Raw genomic sequence first — 18,542 nt, forward strand, 5'->3', positions numbered from 1 at the left:
CGTGGACAACATGCTGCTGGTGGTGTGTCATTTCCACCAAAAGCCCACTTGATGGGCAAATGAAAATTGCAGCCTTGTAGTGCGATCACCCCTCTGTGGGAAAACAAAGATTTATTACACTTTTGAAATACAATGCTACGTTCTTATATTAACTTAAACGAACATTCTTTAAAACACTATACAGCCTGAGTAAATACCAATAGAAGAACAACTTGCCCTCTTCCGTTCGCCCCACCCCCACGCACACCCCCTGTTGTGGACAACATGCTGCTGGTGGTGTGTCATTTCCACTAAAAGACCACTTGATGGGCAAATGAAAATTGCAGCCTTGTAGTGCGATCACCCCTCTGTGGGAAAACAAAGATTTATTACACTTTGGAAATACAATGCTACGTTCTTATATTAACTTGAACGAACATTGTTTAAAACTCTATAAAGCCTGAGTACATACCAATAGAAGAACAACTTGCCCTCTTCCGTTCGCCCCACACCCTCCCACCCCCGCTGTCGTGGACAACATGCTGCTGGTGGTGTGTCATTTCCACCAAAAGCCCACTTGATGGGCAAATGAAAATTGCAGACTTGTAGTGCGATCACCCTTCTGTGGGAAAACAAAGATATACTACACTTTGGAAATAAAATGCTACGTTCTTATATGAACTTGAACGAACATTCTTTAAAACACTATAAAGCCTGTGTACATACCAATAGAAGAACAACTTGCCCTCTTCCGTTCACCCCACCCCCTCCCCCCCCCCCCTGTCGTGCACAACATGGTGCTGGTGGTGTGTCATTTCCACCAAAAGACCACTTGATGGGCAAATGAAAATTGCAGCCTTGTAGTGCGATCACCCTTCTGTGGGATAACAATTATTTACTACACTTTGGAAATAAAATAATACGTTCTTATATGAACTTGAACGAACATTTTTTAAAACACTATAAAGCCTGAGTACATACCAATAGAAGAACAACTTGCCCTCTTCCGTTCGCCCGACCCCCTCCCACCCCCCCTGTCATGGACAACATGCTGCTGGTGGTGTGTCATTTCCACCAAAAGACCACTTGATGGGCAAATGAAAATTGCAGCTTTGTATTGCGATCACACTTCTGTGGGAAAACAAGGATTTACTACACTTTTTAATCAAAATGCGACATTCTTATATGAACTTGAACGAACATTCTTTAAAACACTATAAAGCCTGAGTACATACCATTAGATGAACAACTTCCCCTCTTCCGTTCACCCCACCCCCTCCCATCCCCCCTGTCGTGGACAACATGCTGCTGGTGGTGTGCCATTTCCACCAAAAGCCCACTTGATGGGCAAATGAAAATTGCAGCCTTGTAGAGCGATCACCTTTCTTTGGGAAAACAAAGATTTACTACACTTTGGAAATAAAATGCCACGTTCTTATATGAACTTGAACGAACATTCTTTAAAACACTATAATGCCTGAGTACATACCAATAGAAGAACAACTTGCCCTATTCCTATCGCCCCATCCCCTCTCGACCCCCCTGTCGTGGACAACATGCTGCTGGTGGTGTGTCATTTCCACCAAAAGCCCACTTGATGGGCAAATGAAAATTGCAGCCTTGTATTGCGATCAGCCTTCTGTGGGAAGACAAAGATTTACTACACTTTGGAAATAAAATGCTACGTTCTTACATGAACTTGAACGAACATTCTTTAAAACACTATAAAGCCTGAGTACATACCAATAGAAGAACAACTTGCCCTCTTCCGATCGCCCCACCCCCTCCCACCCACCCTGTCGTGGACAACATGCTGCTGGTGGTGTGTCATTTCCACCAAAAGACCACTTGATGGGCAAATGAAAATTGCAGCCTTGTATTGCTATCACCCTACTGTGGGAAATCAAAGATTTGCTACACTTTGGAAATAAAGTGATACGTTCTTATATGAACTAGAACGAACATTCCTTAAAACACTATAAAGCCTGAGTACATACCAATAGAAGAACAACTTGCCCTCTTCCGTTCACCCCACCCCCTCCCACCCCCCCTGTCGTGGACAACATGCTGCTGGTGGTGTGTCATTTCCACCAAAAGACCACTTGATGGGCAAATGAAAATTGCAGCCTTGTATTGCGATCACCCTTCTGTGGGATAACAATTATTTACTACACTTTGGAAATAAAATGCTACGTTCTTATATGAACTTGAACGAACCTTTTTTAAAACACTATAAGGCCTGAGTACATACCAATAGAAGAACAACTTGCCCTCTTCCGTTCGCCCGACCCCCTCCCAACCCCCTGTCATGGACAACATGCTGCTGGTGGTGTGTCATATCCACCAAAAGCCCACTTGATGGGCAAATGAAAATTGCAGCCTTGTATTGCGATCACCCTTCTGTGGGAAAACAAAGACTTACTACACTTTGGAAATAAAATGCTACATTCTTATATGAACTTGAACGAACATTCTTTAAAACACTATAAAGCCTGAGTACATACCAATAGAAGAACAACTTGCCCTCTTCCGTTCGCCCCACCCCCTCCCACCCCCCCTGTCATGGACAACATGCTGCTGGTGGTGTGTCATATCCACCAAAAGCCATCTTGATGGGCAAATGAAAATTGCAGCCTTGTAGAGCGATCTCCCTTCTATGGGAAAACAAAAATTTACTACACTTTGGAAATAAATTGTTACGATCTTATATGAACTTGAACAAACATTCTTTAAAACACTATAAAGCCGGAGTACATACCGATAGAAGAACAACTTGCCCTCTTCCGTTCGCCCTACCCCCTCCCACCCCCCTTGTCGTATACAACATGCTGCTGGTGGTGTGTCATTTCCTCCAAAAGTCCACTTGATGGGCAAATGATAATTGCAGCCTTGTATTGCGATCACCCTTCTGTGGGAAAACAAAGATTTACTACATTTGGAAATAAAATGCTACGTTCTTATATGCACTTGAACGAACATTCTTTAAAACACTATAAAGCTTGCGTAAATACCAATAGAAGAACAACTTGCCCTCTTCCGTTCGCCCCACCCCCTCCCGCCCACCCTGTCGTGGACAACATGCTGCTGGTGGGGTGTCATTTCCACCAAAAGACCACTTGATGGGCAAATGAAAATTGCAGCCTTGTAGTGCGGTCACCCTTCTGTGGGAAAACAAAGATTTACTACACTTTGGAAATAAAATGCTACGTTCTTATATGAACTTGAACGAACATTCTTTAAAACACTATAAAGCCTGATTACATACGAATAGAAGAACAACTTGCCCTCTTCTGTTCGCCCCACCCCCTCCCTCCCCCCCTGTCGTGGACAACATGCTGCTGGTGGTGTGTCATTTCCACCAAAAGTCCACTTGATGGGCAAATGAAAATTGCAGCCTTGTATTGCGATCACCCTTCTGTGAGAAAACAAAGATTCACTACATTTTGGAAATAAAATGCTACGTTCTTATATGAACTTGAACGAACATTTTTTAAAACACTATAAAGCCTGTCTAAACACCAATAGGAAAACAACTTGCCCTCTTCCGTTTGCCCCACCCCCTCCCACCCCCCCCCTGTCGTGGACATCATGCTGCTGGTGGTGTGTCATTTCCACCAAAAGACCACTTGATGGGCAAATGAAAATTGCAGTCTTGTAGTGCGATCACCCTTCTGTGGGTAAACAAAGATTTACTACACTTTGGAAATAAAATTCTACGTTCTTATATGAACTTGAACGAACATTCTTTAAAACACTATAAAGCCTGCGTACTTACCAATAGAAGAACAACTTGCCCTCTTCCGTTCACGCCACCCCCTCCCACCCCCCCAGCCGTGGACAACATGCCGCTGGTCATGTGTCATTTCCACCAAAAGACCACTTGATGGGCAAATGAAAATTGCAGCCTTGTAGTGCGATCACCGTTCTGTGGGAAAACAAAGATTTACTACACTTTGGAAATAAAATGCTACATTCTTATATGAACTTGAACGAACATTCTTTAAAACACTATAAAGCCTGAGTACATACCAATAGAAGAACTACTTGCCCTCTTCCGTTCGCCCCACCCCCTCCCATCCCAGCTGTCGTGGACAACATGCTGCTGGTGGTGTGTCATTTCCAACAAAACCCCACTTGATGGGCAAATGAAAATTGCAGACTTGTAGTGCGATCACCCTTCTGTGGGAAAACAAAGATTAACTACACTTTGGAAATAAAATGCTATGTTCTTATGTGAACTTGATCGAACTTTCTTTAAAACACTATAAAGCCTGAGTACATACCAACAGAACAGCAACTTGCCCTCTTCCGTTTGCCCGACCCCCTCCCACCCCCCCTGTCGTGGACAACATGCTGCTGGTGGTGTGTCATTTCTACCAAAACCTTACTTGATGGGCAAATGAAAATTGCAGCCTTGTAGTGCGATCACCCTTCTGTGGGAAAACAAAGATTTACTACACTTTGGAAATAAAATGCTACGTTCTTATATGAACTTGAACGAACGTTCTTTAAAACACTATAAAGCCTGAGTACATACCAATAGAAGAACAACTTGCCCTCTTCCGTTCGCCCCACCCCCTCCCATCCCCCCTGTCGTGGACAACATGCAGCTGGTGGTGCGTCATTTCCACCAAAATTCCACTTGATGGGCAAATGAAAATTGCAGCCTTGTATTGCGATCAACCTACTGTGGGAAAACAAAGATTTACTACATTGTGGGAATAAAATGCTACGTTCTTATATGTACTTGAACGTACATTCTTTAAAACACTATAAAGCCTGAGTACATACCAATAGAAGAACAACTTGCCCTCTTCCGTTCACCCCACCCCCTCCCACCCACCCTGTCGTGGACAACATGCTGCTGGTGGTGTGTCATTTGCACCAAAAGACCACTTGATGGGCAAATGAAAATTGCAGCCTTGTAGTGCGATCACCCTTCTGTGGGAAAACAAGGATTTGCTACACTTTGGAAATAAAATGCTACGTTCTTATATGAACTTGAATGAACATTCTTTAAACCACTATAAAGCCTGAGTACATACCAATAGACGAACAACTTGCCCTCATCCGTTCGCCCCCCCCCCCCCCCTCCCACCCACCCTGTCGTGGACAACATGCTGCTGGTGGTGTGTCATTTCCACCAAAAGTCCATTTGATGGGCAAATGATAATTGCAGCCTTGTATTGTGATCACCCATCTGTGGGAAAACAAAGATTTACTACACTTTGGAAATAAAATGCTACGTTCTTATATGAACTTGAACGAAGATTCTTTAAAACACTATAAAGCCTGCGTACTTACCAATAGAAGAACAACTTGCCCTCTTCCGTTCACGCCACCCCCTCCCACCCCCCCAGTCGTGGACAACATGCCGCTGGTCATGTGTCATTTCCACCAAAAGACCACTTGATGGGCAAATGAAAATTGCAGCCTTGTAGTGCGATCACCCTTCTGTGGGAAAACAAAGATTTACTACACTTTGGAAATAAAATGCTACATTCTTATATGAACTTGAACGAACATTCTTTAAAACACTATAAAGCCTGAGTACATACCAATAGAAGAACTACTTGCCCTCTTCCGTTCGCCCCACCCCCTCCCATTCCCCTGTCGTGGACAACATGCTGCTGGTGGTGTGTCATTTCCAACAAAACCCCACTTGATGGGCAAATGAAAATTGCAGACTTGTAGTGCGATCACCCTTCTGTGGGAAAACAAAGATTAACTACACTTTGGAAATAAAATGCTATGTTCTTATGTGAACTTGATCGAACTTTCTTTAAAACACTATAAAGCCTGAGTACATACCAACAGAAGAGCAACTTGCCCTCTTCCGTTTGCCCGACCCCCTCCCACCCCCCCTGTCGTGGACAACATGCTGCTGGTGGTGTGTCATTTCCACCAAAACCTTACTTGATGGGCAAATGAAAATTGCAGCCTTGTAGTGCGATCACCCTTCTGTGGGAAAACAAAGATTTACTACACTTTGGAAATAAAATGCTACGTTCTTATATGAACTTGAACGAACGTTCTTTAAAACACTATAAAGCCTGAGTACATACCAATAGAAGAACAACTTGCCCTCTTCCGTTCGCCCCACCCCCTCCCATCCCCCCTGTCGTGGACAACATGCAGCTGGTGGTGCGTCATTTCCACCAAAATTCCACTTGATGGGCAAATGAAAATTGCAGCCTTGTATTGCGATCAACCTACTGTGGGAAAACAAAGATTTACTACATTGTGGGAATAAAATGCTACGTTCTTATATGTACTTGAACGTACTTTTTTTTAAACACTATAAAGCCTGAGTACATACCAATAGAAGAACAACTTGCCCTCTTCCGTTCGCCCCACCCCCTCCCACCCACCCTGTCGTGGACAACATGCTGCTGGTGGTGTGTCATTTGCACCAAAAGACCACTTGATGGGCAAATGAAAATTGCAGCCTTGTAGTGCGATCACCCTTCTGTGGGATAACAAGGATTTACTACACTTTGGAAATAAAATGCTACGTTCTTATATGAACTTGAACGAACATTCTTTAAACCACTATAAAGCCTGAGTACATACCAATAGTCGAACAACTTGCCCTCTTCCGTTCGCCCCACCCCCTCCCACCCACCCTGTCGTGGACAACATGCTGCTGGTGGTGTGTCATTTCCACCAAAAGTCCACTTGATGGGCAAATGATAATTGCAGCCTTGTATTGCGATCACCCATCTGTGGGAAAACAAAGATTTACTACACTTTGGAAATAAAATGCTACGTTCTTATATGAACTTAAACGAACATACTTTAAAACACTATAAAGCCTGAGTACATACCAATAGAAGAACAACTTGCCCTCTTCCGTTCGCCCCACCCCCTCCCATCCCCCCTGTCGTGGACAAAATGCAGCTGGTGGTGCGTCATTTCCACCAAAATTCCACTTGATGGGCAAATGAAAATTGCAGCCTTGTATTGCGATCACCCTTCTGTGAGAAAACAAAGATTCACTACATTTTGGAAATAAAATGCTACGCTCTTATGTGAACTTGAATGAACATTTTTTAAAACACTATAAAGCCTGTCTAAGCACCAATAGGAAAACAACTTGCCCTCTTCCGTTTGCCCCACCCCCTCCCACCCCCCCTGTCGTGGACATCATGCTGCTGGTTGTGTGTCATTTCCACCAAAAGACCACTTGATGGGCAAATGAAAATTGCAGTCTTGTAGTGCGATCACCCTTCTGTGGGAAAACAAAGATTTACTACCCTTTGAAAATAAAATTCTACGTTCTTATATGAACTTGAACGAACATTCTTTAAAACACTATAAAGCCTGAGTACATACCAATAGAAGAACAACTTTCCCTCTTCCGTACGCCCCACCCCCTCCCACCACCCCCTGTCGTGGACAACATGCTGCTGGTGGTGTGTCATTTGCAGCAAGAGACCACTTGATGGGCAAATGAAAATTGCAGCCTTGTAGTGCGATCATCCTTCTGTGGGAAAACAAAGATTTACTACACTTTGGAAATAAAATGCTACGTTCTTATATGAACTTGAACGAACATTCTTTAAAACACTATAAAGCCTGAGTACATACGAATAGAAGAACAACTTGCCTTCTTCCGTTCGCCCCACCCCCTCTCACCTCCCCTGTCGTGGACAACATGCAGCTGGTGGTGTGTCATTTCCATCAAAAGACCACTTGATGGGCCAATGAAAATTGCAGCCTTGTAGTGCGATCACCCTTCTGTGAGAAAACAAAGATTTACTACACTTCGGAAATAAAATGCTACGTTCTTATATGAACTTGAGTGAACATTCTTTGAAACACTATAAAGCCTGAGTACATACCACTAGAAGAACAACTTGCCCTCTTCCGTTCGCCCCACCCCCTCCCACCCCCACTGTCGTGGACAACATGCTGCTGGTGGTGTATCATTTCCACCAAAAGCCCACTTGATGTGCAAATGAAAATTGCAGCCTTGTATTGCAATCACCCTTCTGTGGGAAAACAAAGATTTACTACACTTTGGAAATAAAATGCTACGTTCTTATATGAACTTGAACGAAGATTCCTTAAAACACTATAAAGCCTGCGTACTTACCAATAGAAGAACAACTTGCCCTCTTCCGTTCACGCCACCCCCTCCCACCCCCCCAGTCGTGCACAACATGCTGCTGGTCATGTGTCATTTCCACCAAAAGACCACTTGATGGGCAAATGAAAATTGCAGCCTTGTAGTGCGATCACCCTTCTGTGGGAAAACAAATATTTACTACACTTTGGAAATAAAATGCTACATTCTTATATGAACTTGAACGAACATTCTTTAAAACACTATAAAGCCTGAGTACATACCAATAGCAGAACTACTTGCCCTCTTCCGTTCGCCCCACCCCCTCCCATCCCCCTGTCGTGGACAACATGCTGCTGGTGGTGTGTCATTTCCACCAAAACCCCACTTGATGGGCAAATGAAAATTGCAGCCTTGTAGTGCGATCACCCTTCTCTGGGAAAGCAAAAATTTACTACACTATGGAAATAAAATGCTACGTTTTTATATGAACTTGAACGAACATTCTTTAAAACACTATAAAGCCTGAGTACATACCAATAGAAGAACAACTTGCCCTCTTCCGTTCGCCCAACGCCCTCCCGCCCCCCCTGTTGTGGACAACATGCTGCTGGTGGTGTGTCATTTCCAACAAAACCCCACTTGATGGGCAAATGAAAATTGCAGCCTTGTAGTGCGATCACCCTTCTGTGGGAAAACAAAGATTAACTACACTTTGGAAATAAAATGCTATGTTCTTATGTGAACTTGATCGAACTTTCTTTAAAACAGTATAAAGCCTGAGTACATACCAACAGAAGAGCAATTGCCCTCTTCCGTTTGCCCGACCCCCTCCCACCCCCCTGTCATGGACAACATGCTGCTGGTGGTGTGTCATTTCCACCAAAAACTTACTTGATGGGCAAATGAAAATTGCAGCCTTGTAGTGCGATCACCCTTCTGTGGGAAAACAAAGATTTACTACACTTTGGAAATAAAATGCTACGTTCTTATATGAACTTGAAGGAACGTTCTTTAAAACACTATAAAGCCTGAGTACATACCAATAGAAGAACAACTTGCCCTCTTCCGTTCGCCCCACCCCCTCCCAACCCCCCTGTCGTGGACAACATGCAGCTGGTGGTGCGTCATTTCCACCAAAATTCCACTTGATGGGCAAATGAAAATTGCAGCCTTGTATTGCGATCACCCTACTGTGGGAAAACAAAGATTTACTACATTGTGGGAATAAAATGCTACGTTCTTATATGTACTTGAACGTACATTCTTTAAAACACTATAAAGCCTGAGTACATACCAATAGAAGAACAACTTGCCCTCTTCCGTTCGCCCCACCCCCTCCCACCCACCCTGTCGTGGACAACATGCTGCTGGTGGTGTGTCATTTGCACCAAAAGACCACTTGATGGGCAAATGAAAATTGCAGCCTTGTAGTGCGATCACCCTTCTGTGGGAAAACAAAGATTTACTACACTTTGGAAATAAAATGCTACGTTCTTATATGAACTTGAACGAACATTCTTTAAACCACTATAAGGCCTGAGTACATACCAATTGAAGAACAACTTGCCCTCTTCCGTTCGCCCCACCCCCTCCCACCCACCCTGTCGTGGACCTAATGCAGCTGGTGGTGCGTCATTTCCACCAAAATTCCACTTGATGGGCAAATGAAAATTGCAGCCTTGTATTGCGATCACCCTTCTGTGGGAAAACAAATATTTACTACATTGTGGAAATAAAATGCTACGTTCTTATATGTACTTGAACGTACATTCTTTAAAACACTATAAAGCCTGCGTACATACCAATAGAAAAACAACTTGCCCTCTCCCGTTCACGCCACCCCCTCCCACCCCCCCGGTCCTGTACAACATGCTGCTGGTGGTGTGTCATTTCCACCAAAAACCCACTTGATGGGAAAATGAAAATTGCAGCCTTGTAGTGCGATCACCCTTCTGTAGGAAAACAAAGATTTACTACACTTTGGAAATAAAATGCTACATTCTTATATGAACTTGAACGAACATTCTTTAAAACACTATAAAGCCTGAGTACATACCAATAGAAGAACAACTTGCCCTCTTCCGTTCGCCCCATCCCCTCCCACACCCCCTGTTGTGGTCAACATGCTGCTGGTGGTGTGTCATTTCCACCAAAAGACCACTTGATGGGGAAATGAAAATTGCAGCCTTGTAGTGCGATCACCATTCTGTGGGAAAACAAAGATTTATTACACTTTAGAAATACAATGCTACGTTCTTATATGAACTTGAACAAACATTCTTTAAAACACTATAAAGCCTGAGTACATACCAATAGAAGAACAACTTGCCCTCTACCGTTCACCCCACCCCTTCCCACCCCCCCTGTCGTATACAACATTCTCCTGGTGGTGTGCCATTTCCACCAAAAGCCCACTTGATGGGCAAATGAAAATTGCAGCCTTGTAGAGGGATCACCTTTCTCTTGGAAAACAAAGACTTACCACACTTTGGAAATAAAATGCTACATTCTTATATGAACTTGAACGAACTTTCTTTAAAACACTATAAAGCCTGAGTACATACCAATAGAAGAACAACTTGCCCTCTTCCGTTCGCCCCACCCCCTCTCACCCCCCCTGTCGTGGACAACATGCTGCTGGTGGTTTGTCATTTCCACCAAAAGCCCACTTGATGGGCAAATGAAAATTGCAGCCTTGTAGTGCGATCACCCTTCTGTGGGAAAACAAAGATTTACTACACTTTGGAAAATAAATGCTACGTTCTTATATGAACTTGAACGAACTTTCTTTAAAACACTATAAAGCCTGAGTACATACCAATAGATGAACAAATTGCCCTCTTCCGTTCGCCCCACGCCCTCCCACCCCCCCTGTCGTGGACAACATGCTGCTGGTGGTGTGTCATTTCCACCAAAAGTCCACTTGATGGGCAAATGATAATTGCAGCCTTGTATTGCGATCACCCATCTGTGGGAAAACAAAGATTTACTACACTTTGGAAATAAAATGCTACGTTCTTATATGAACTTGAACGGACATTCTTTAAAGCACTATAAAGCCTGAGTACATAGCAATAGAAGAACAACTTGCCCTCTTCCGTTCGCCCAACCCCCTCCCATCCCCCCTGTCGTGGACAACATGCAGCTGGTGGTGCGTCATTTCCACCAAAATTCCACTTGATGGGCAAATGAAAATTGCAGCCTTGTATTGCGATTACCCTTCTGTGGGAAAACAAAGATTTACTACATTGTGGAAATAAAATGCTACGTTCTTATATGAACTTGAACGTACATTCTTTAAAACACTATAAAGCCTGAGTACATACCAATAGAAGAACAAATTGCCCACTTCCGTTCGCCCCACCCCCTCCCACCCCCCCTGTCGTGGACAACATGCTGCTGGTGGTGAGTCATTTCCACCAAAAGACCACTTGATGGGCAAATGAAAATTGCAGCCTTGTAGTGCGATCACCCTTCTGTGGGAAAACAAAGATTTACTACACTTTGGAAATAAAATGCTACGTTCTTATATGAACTTGAACGAACATTCTTTAAACCACCATAAAGCCTGAGTACATACCAATTGAAGAACAACTTGCCCTCTTCCGTTCGCCCCAGCCCCTCCCACCCACCCTGTCGTGGACAACATGCTGCTGGTGATGTGTCATTTCCACCAAAAGTCCACTTGATGGGCAAATGATAATTGCAGCCTTGTATTGCGATCACCCATTTGTGGGAAAACAAAAATTTACTACACTTTGGAAATAAAATGCTACGTTCTTATATGAACTTGAACGAACATTCTTTAAAACACTATAAAGCGTGAGTACAAACCAATAGAAGAACAACTTGCCCTCTTCCGTTCGCCCCACCCCCTCCCAACCCCCCTGTCGTGGACAACATGCAGCTGGTGGTGCGTCATTTCCACCAAAATTCCACTTGATGGGCAAATGAAAATAGCAGCCTTGTATTGCGATCACCCTTCTGTGGGAAAACATAGATTTACTACATTGTGGAAATAAAATGCTACGTTCTTATATGTACTTGAACGTACATTCTTTAAAACACTATAAAGCCTGCGTACATACCAATAGAAGAACAACTTGCCCTCTTCCGTTCACGCCACCCCCTCCCACCCAGCCGGTCGTGTACATCATGCTGCTGGTGGTGTGTCATTTCCACCAAAAGCCCACTTGATGGGAAAATGAAAATTGCAGCCTTGTAGTGCGATCACCCTTCTGTAGGAAAACAAAGATTTACTACACTTTGGAAATAAAATGCTACATTCTTATATGAACTTGAACGAACATTCTTTAAAACACTATAAAGCCTGAGTACATACCAATAGAAGAACAAATTGCCCTCTTCCGTTCGCCCCATCCCCTCCCACACCCCCTGTTGTTGTCAACATGCTGCTGGTGGTGTGTCATTTCCACCAAAAGACCACTTGATGGGGAAATGAGAATTGCAGCCTTGTAGAGCGATCACCTTTCTCTTGGAAAACAGAGATTTACTACACTTTGGAAATGAAATGCTACGTTCGTATATGAACTTGAACGAACATTCTTTAAAACACTATAAAGCCTGAGTACATACCAATAGAAGAGGAACTTGCCCTCTTCCGTTCGTCCCACCCCCTCTCAAGCCCCCTGTCGTGGACAACATGCTGCTGGTGGTGAGTCATTTCCACGAAAAGCCCACTTGATGGGCAAATGAAAATTGCAGCCTTGTAGTGCGATCACCCTTCTGTGGGAAAACAAAGATTTACTACACTTTGGAAAATAAATGCTACGTTCTTATATGAACTTGAACGAACTTTCTTTAAAACACTATAAAGCCTGAGTACATACCAATAGATGAACAAATTGCCCTCTTCCGTTCGCCCCACGCCCTCCCACCCCCCCTGTCGTGGACAACATGCTGCTGGTGGTGTGTCATTTCCACCAAAAGTCCACTTGATGGGCAAATGATAATTGCAGCCTTGTATTGCGATCACCCATCTGTGGGAAAACAAAGATTTACTACACTTTGGAAATAAAATGCTACGTTCTTATATGAACTTGAACGGACATTCTTTAAAGCACTATAAAGCCTGAGTACATAGCAATAGAAGAACAACTTGCCCTCTTCCGTTCGCCCAACCCCCTCCCATCCCCCCTGTCGTGGACAACATGCAGCTGGTGGTGCGTCATTTCCACCAAAATTCCACTTGATGGGCAAATGAAAATTGCAGCCTTGTATTGCGATTACCCTTCTGTGGGAAAACAAAGATTTACTACATTGTGGAAATAAAATGCTACGTTCTTATATGAACTTGAACGTACATTCTTTAAAACACTATAAAGCCTGAGTACATACCAATAGAAGAACAAATTGCCCACTTCCGTTCGCCCCACCCCCTCCCACCCCCCCTGTCGTGGACAACATGCTGCTGGTGGTGAGTCATTTCCACCAAAAGACCACTTGATGGGCAAATGAAAATTGCAGCCTTGTAGTGCGATCACCCTTCTGTGGGAAAACAAAGATTTACTACACTTTGGAAATAAAATGCTACGTTCTTATATGAACTTGAACGAACATTCTTTAAACCACCATAAAGCCTGAGTACATACCAATTGAAGAACAACTTGCCCTCTTCCGTTCGCCCCAGCCCCTCCCACCCACCCTGTCGTGGACAACATGCTGCTGGTGATGTGTCATTTCCACCAAAAGTCCACTTGATGGGCAAATGATAATTGCAGCCTTGTATTGCGATCACCCATTTGTGGGAAAACAAAAATTTACTACACTTTGGAAATAAAATGCTACGTTCTTATATGAACTTGAACGAACATTCTTTAAAACACTATAAAGCCTGAGTACAAACCAATAGAAGAACAACTTGCCCTCTTCCGTTCGCCCCACCCCCTCCCAACCCCCCTGTCGTGGACAACATGCAGCTGGTGGTGCGTCATTTCCACCAAAATTCCACTTGATGGGCAAATGAAAATAGCAGCCTTGTATTGCGATCACCCTTCTGTGGGAAAACATAGATTTACTACATTGTGGAAATAAAATGCTACGTTCTTATATGTACTTGAACGTACATTCTTTAAAACACTATAAAGCCTGCGTACATACCAATAGAAGAACAACTTGCCCTCTTCCGTTCACGCCACCCCCTCCCACCCAGCCGGTCGTGTACATCATGCTGCTGGTGGTGTGTCATTTCCACCAAAAGCCCACTTGATGGGAAAATGAAAATTGCAGCCTTGTAGTGCGATCACCCTTCTGTAGGAAAACAAAGATTTACTACACTTTGGAAATAAAATGCTACATTCTTATATGAACTTGAACGAACATTCTTTAAAACACTATAAAGCCTGAGTACATACCAATAGAAGAACAAATTGCCCTCTTCCGTTCGCCCCATCCCCTCCCACACCCCCTGTTGTTGTCAACATGCTGCTGGTGGTGTGTCATTTCCACCAAAAGACCACTTGATGGGGAAATGAGAATTGCAGCCTTGTAGAGCGATCACCTTTCTCTTGGAAAACAGAGATTTACTACACTTTGGAAATGAAATGCTACGTTCGTATATGAACTTGAACGAACATTCTTTAAAACACTATAAAGCCTGAGTACATACCAATAGAAGAGGAACTTGCCCTCTTCCGTTCGTCCCACCCCCTCTCAAGCCCCCTGTCGTGGACAACATGCTGCTGGTGGTGAGTCATTTCCACGAAAAGCCCACTTGATGGGCAAATGAAAATTGCAGCCTTGTAGTGCGATCACCCTTCTGTGGGAAAACAAAGATTTACTACACTTTGGAAAATAAATGCTACGTTCTTATATGAACTTGAACGAACTTTCTTTAAAACACTATAAAGCCTGAGTACATACCAATAGATGAACAAATTGCCCTCTTCCGTTCGCCCCGCCCCTCCCCGCCCCTCGCCGCCCCCCCCCCCCCCCCCCCCCTGTCGTGGACAACATGCTGCTGGTGGTGTGTCATTTCCACCAAAAGCCCACTTGATGGGCAAATGAAAATTGCAGCCTTGTATTGCGATCACCCTTCTGTGGGAAAACAAAGATTTACTACACTTTGGAAATAAAATGCTACGTTCTTATATGAACTTGAACGAACGTTCTTTAAAACACTATAAAGCCTGAGTACATACCAATAGAAGAACAACTTGCCCTCTTCCGTTCGCCCCACACCCTCCCACCCCCCTGTCGTGGACAACATGCTGCTGGTGATGTGTCATTTCCACGAAAAGACCACATGATGGGCAAATGAAAATTGCAGCCTAGTAGTGCGATCACCCTCCTGTGGGAAAACAAAGATTTACTACATTTTTGAAATAAAATGCTACGTTCTTATATGAACTTGAACGAACATTCTTTAAAACACTATAAAGCCTGAGTACATACCAATAGAAGAACAACTTGGCCTCTTCCGTTTGCCCCACCCCCTCCCGCCCCCCCTGTCGTGGACAACATGCTACTGGTGCTGTGTCATTTCCACCAAAAGCCCACTTGATGGGCAAATGAAAATTGCAGCCTTGTAATGCGATCACCCTTCTGTGGGAAAAAAAGATTTACTACACTTTGGGAATAAAATGCTATGTTCTTATATGAACTTGAACGAACATTCTTTAAAACAGTATAAAGCCTGAGTACATACCAATGGAGGAACAACTTTCCCTCTTCCGTTTGCCCCTCCTTCGCCCATCCCCCCTGTCGTGGACAACATGCTGCTGGTGGTGTGTCATTTCCACCAAAAGTCCACTTGATGGGCAAATGAAAATTGCAGCCTTGTATTGCGATCACCCTTCTGTGGGAAAACAAAGATTTACTACATTTTGGAAATAAAATGCTACGTTCTTATATGAACTTGAACAAACATTCTTTAAAACACTATAAAGCCTGCGTAAATACCAATAGAAGAACAACTTGCCTTGTTCCGTTCGCCCCACACCCTCCCACCCCCCCCTGCCGTGGACAACATGCTGCTGGTGGTGAGTCATTTCCACCAAAAGGCCACTTGATGGGCAAATGAAAATTGCAGCCTTGTAGTGCGATCACCCTTCTGTGGGAAAACAAAGATTTACTACACTTTGGAAATAAAATGCTACATTCTTATATGAACTTGAACGAACATTCTTTAAAACACTATAAAGCCTGAGTACATACCAATAGAAGAACAACTTGCCCTCTTCCGTTTTCCCCACCCCCTCCTACCTCCCCTGTCGTGGACAACATGCTGCTGGTGGTGTGTCATTTCCAACAAAAGACCACTTGATGGGCAAATGAAAATTGCAGCCTTGTAGTGCGATCACCCTTCAGTGGGAAAACAAAGATTCACTACACTCTGGAAATAATATGCTACCTTCTTATATGAACTTGAACGAACATTCTTTAAAACACTATAAAGCCTGAGTACATACCAATAGAACAACAACTTGCCCTCTTCCGTTCGCCCAACCCCCTCCCACCCCCCCTGTCGTGGACAACATGCTGCTGGTGGAGTGTCATTTCCACCAAAAGTCCACTTGATGGGCAAATGAAAATTGCAGCCTTGTAGTGCGATCACCCTTCTGTGGAAAAACAAAGATTTACTACACTTTGGAAATAAGATGCTACATTCTTATATCTTGAACGGACATTCTTTAAAACACTATAAAGCCTGAGTACATACCAATAGAAGAACAACTTGCCCTCTTATGTTCGCCCCACCCCCACCCACACCCCCTGTTGTGGACAACATGCTGCTGGTGGTGTGTCATTTCCACCAAAAGACCACTTGATGGGCAAATGAAAATTGCAGCCTTGTAGTGCGATCACCCTTCTGTGGGAAAACAAAGATTTATTACACTTTGGAAATACAATGCTACGTTCTTATATTAACTTGAACGAACATTGTTTAAAACTCTATAAAGCCTGAGTACATACCAATAGAAGAACAACTTGCCCTCTTCCGTTCGCCCCAGCCCCTCCCACCCCCCCTGTCGTGGACGACATGCTGCTGGTGGTGTGCCGTTTCCACCAAAAGCCCACTTGATGGGCAAATGAAAATTGCAGCCTTGTAGAGCGATCACCTTTCTTTGGGAAGACAAAGATTTACTACACTTTGGAAATAAAATGCCACGTTCTTATATGAACTTGAACGAACATTCTTTAAAACACTATAACGCCTGAGTACATACCAATAGAAGAACAACTTGCCCTCTTCCTTTCGCCCCATCCCCTCTCGACCCCCCTGTCGTGGACAACTTGCTGCTGGTGGTGTGTCATTTCCAGCAAAAGCCCACTTGATGGGCAAATGAAAATTGCAGCCTTGTATTGCGATCACCCTTCTGTGGGAAGACAAAGATTTACTACACTTTGGAAATAAAATGGTACGTTCTTACATGAACTTGAACGAACATTCTTTAAAACACTATAAAGCCTGAGTACATACCAATAGAAGAACAACTTGCCCTCTTCCGTTCGCACCACCCCCTCCCACCCTCCCTGTCATGGACAACATGCTACTGGTGGTGTGTCATTTGCAGCAAAAGACCACTTGATGGGCAAATGAAAATAGCAGGCTTGTAGTGCGATCACCCTTCTGTGGGAAAACAAAGATTTACTACACATTGGAAATAAAATGCTACGTTCTTATATGAACTTGAACGAAGATTCTTTAAAACACCCTAAACCGTGAGTACATACCAAAAGAAGAACAACTTGCCCTCTTCCGATCGCCCCACCCCCTCCCACCCCTCTTGTCGTGGACAACATGCTGCTGGTGGTGTGTCATTTCCACCAAAAGCCCACTTGATGGGCAAATGAAAATTGCAGCCTTGTAGTGCGATCACCCCTCTGTGGGAAAACAAAGATTTATTACACTTTTGAAATACAATGCTACGTTCTGATATTAACTTAAACGAACATTCTTTAAAACACTATACAGCCTGAGTAAATACCAATAGAAGAACAACTTGCCCTCTTCTGTTCGCCCCACCCCCACGCACACCCCCTGTTGTGGACAACATGCTGCTGGTGGTGTGTCATTTCCACTAAAAGACCACTTGATGGGCAAATGAAAATTGCAGCCTTGTAGTGCGATCACCCCTCTGTGGGAAAACAAAGATTTATTACACTTTGGAAATACAATGCTACGTTCTTATATTAACTTGAACGAACATTGTTTAAAACTCTATAAAGCCTGAGTACATACCAATAGAAGAACAACTTGCCCTCTTCCGTTCGCCCCACACCCTCCCACCCCCGCTGTCGTGGACAACATGCTGCTGGTGGTGTGTCATTTCCACCAAAAGCCCACTTGATGGGCAAATGAAAATTGCAGACTTGTAGTGCGATCACCCTTCTGTGGGAAAACAAAGATATACTACACTTTGGAAATAAAATGCTACGTTCTTATATGAACTTGAACGAACATTCTTTAAAACACTATAAAGCCTGTGTACATACCAATAGAAGAACAACTTGCCCTCTTCCGTTCACC

This window comes from Schistocerca americana, chromosome 10 (assembly GCF_021461395.2).
Source record: "Schistocerca americana isolate TAMUIC-IGC-003095 chromosome 10, iqSchAmer2.1, whole genome shotgun sequence".
In the NCBI taxonomy this organism is placed as follows: domain Eukaryota; kingdom Metazoa; phylum Arthropoda; class Insecta; order Orthoptera; family Acrididae; genus Schistocerca; species Schistocerca americana.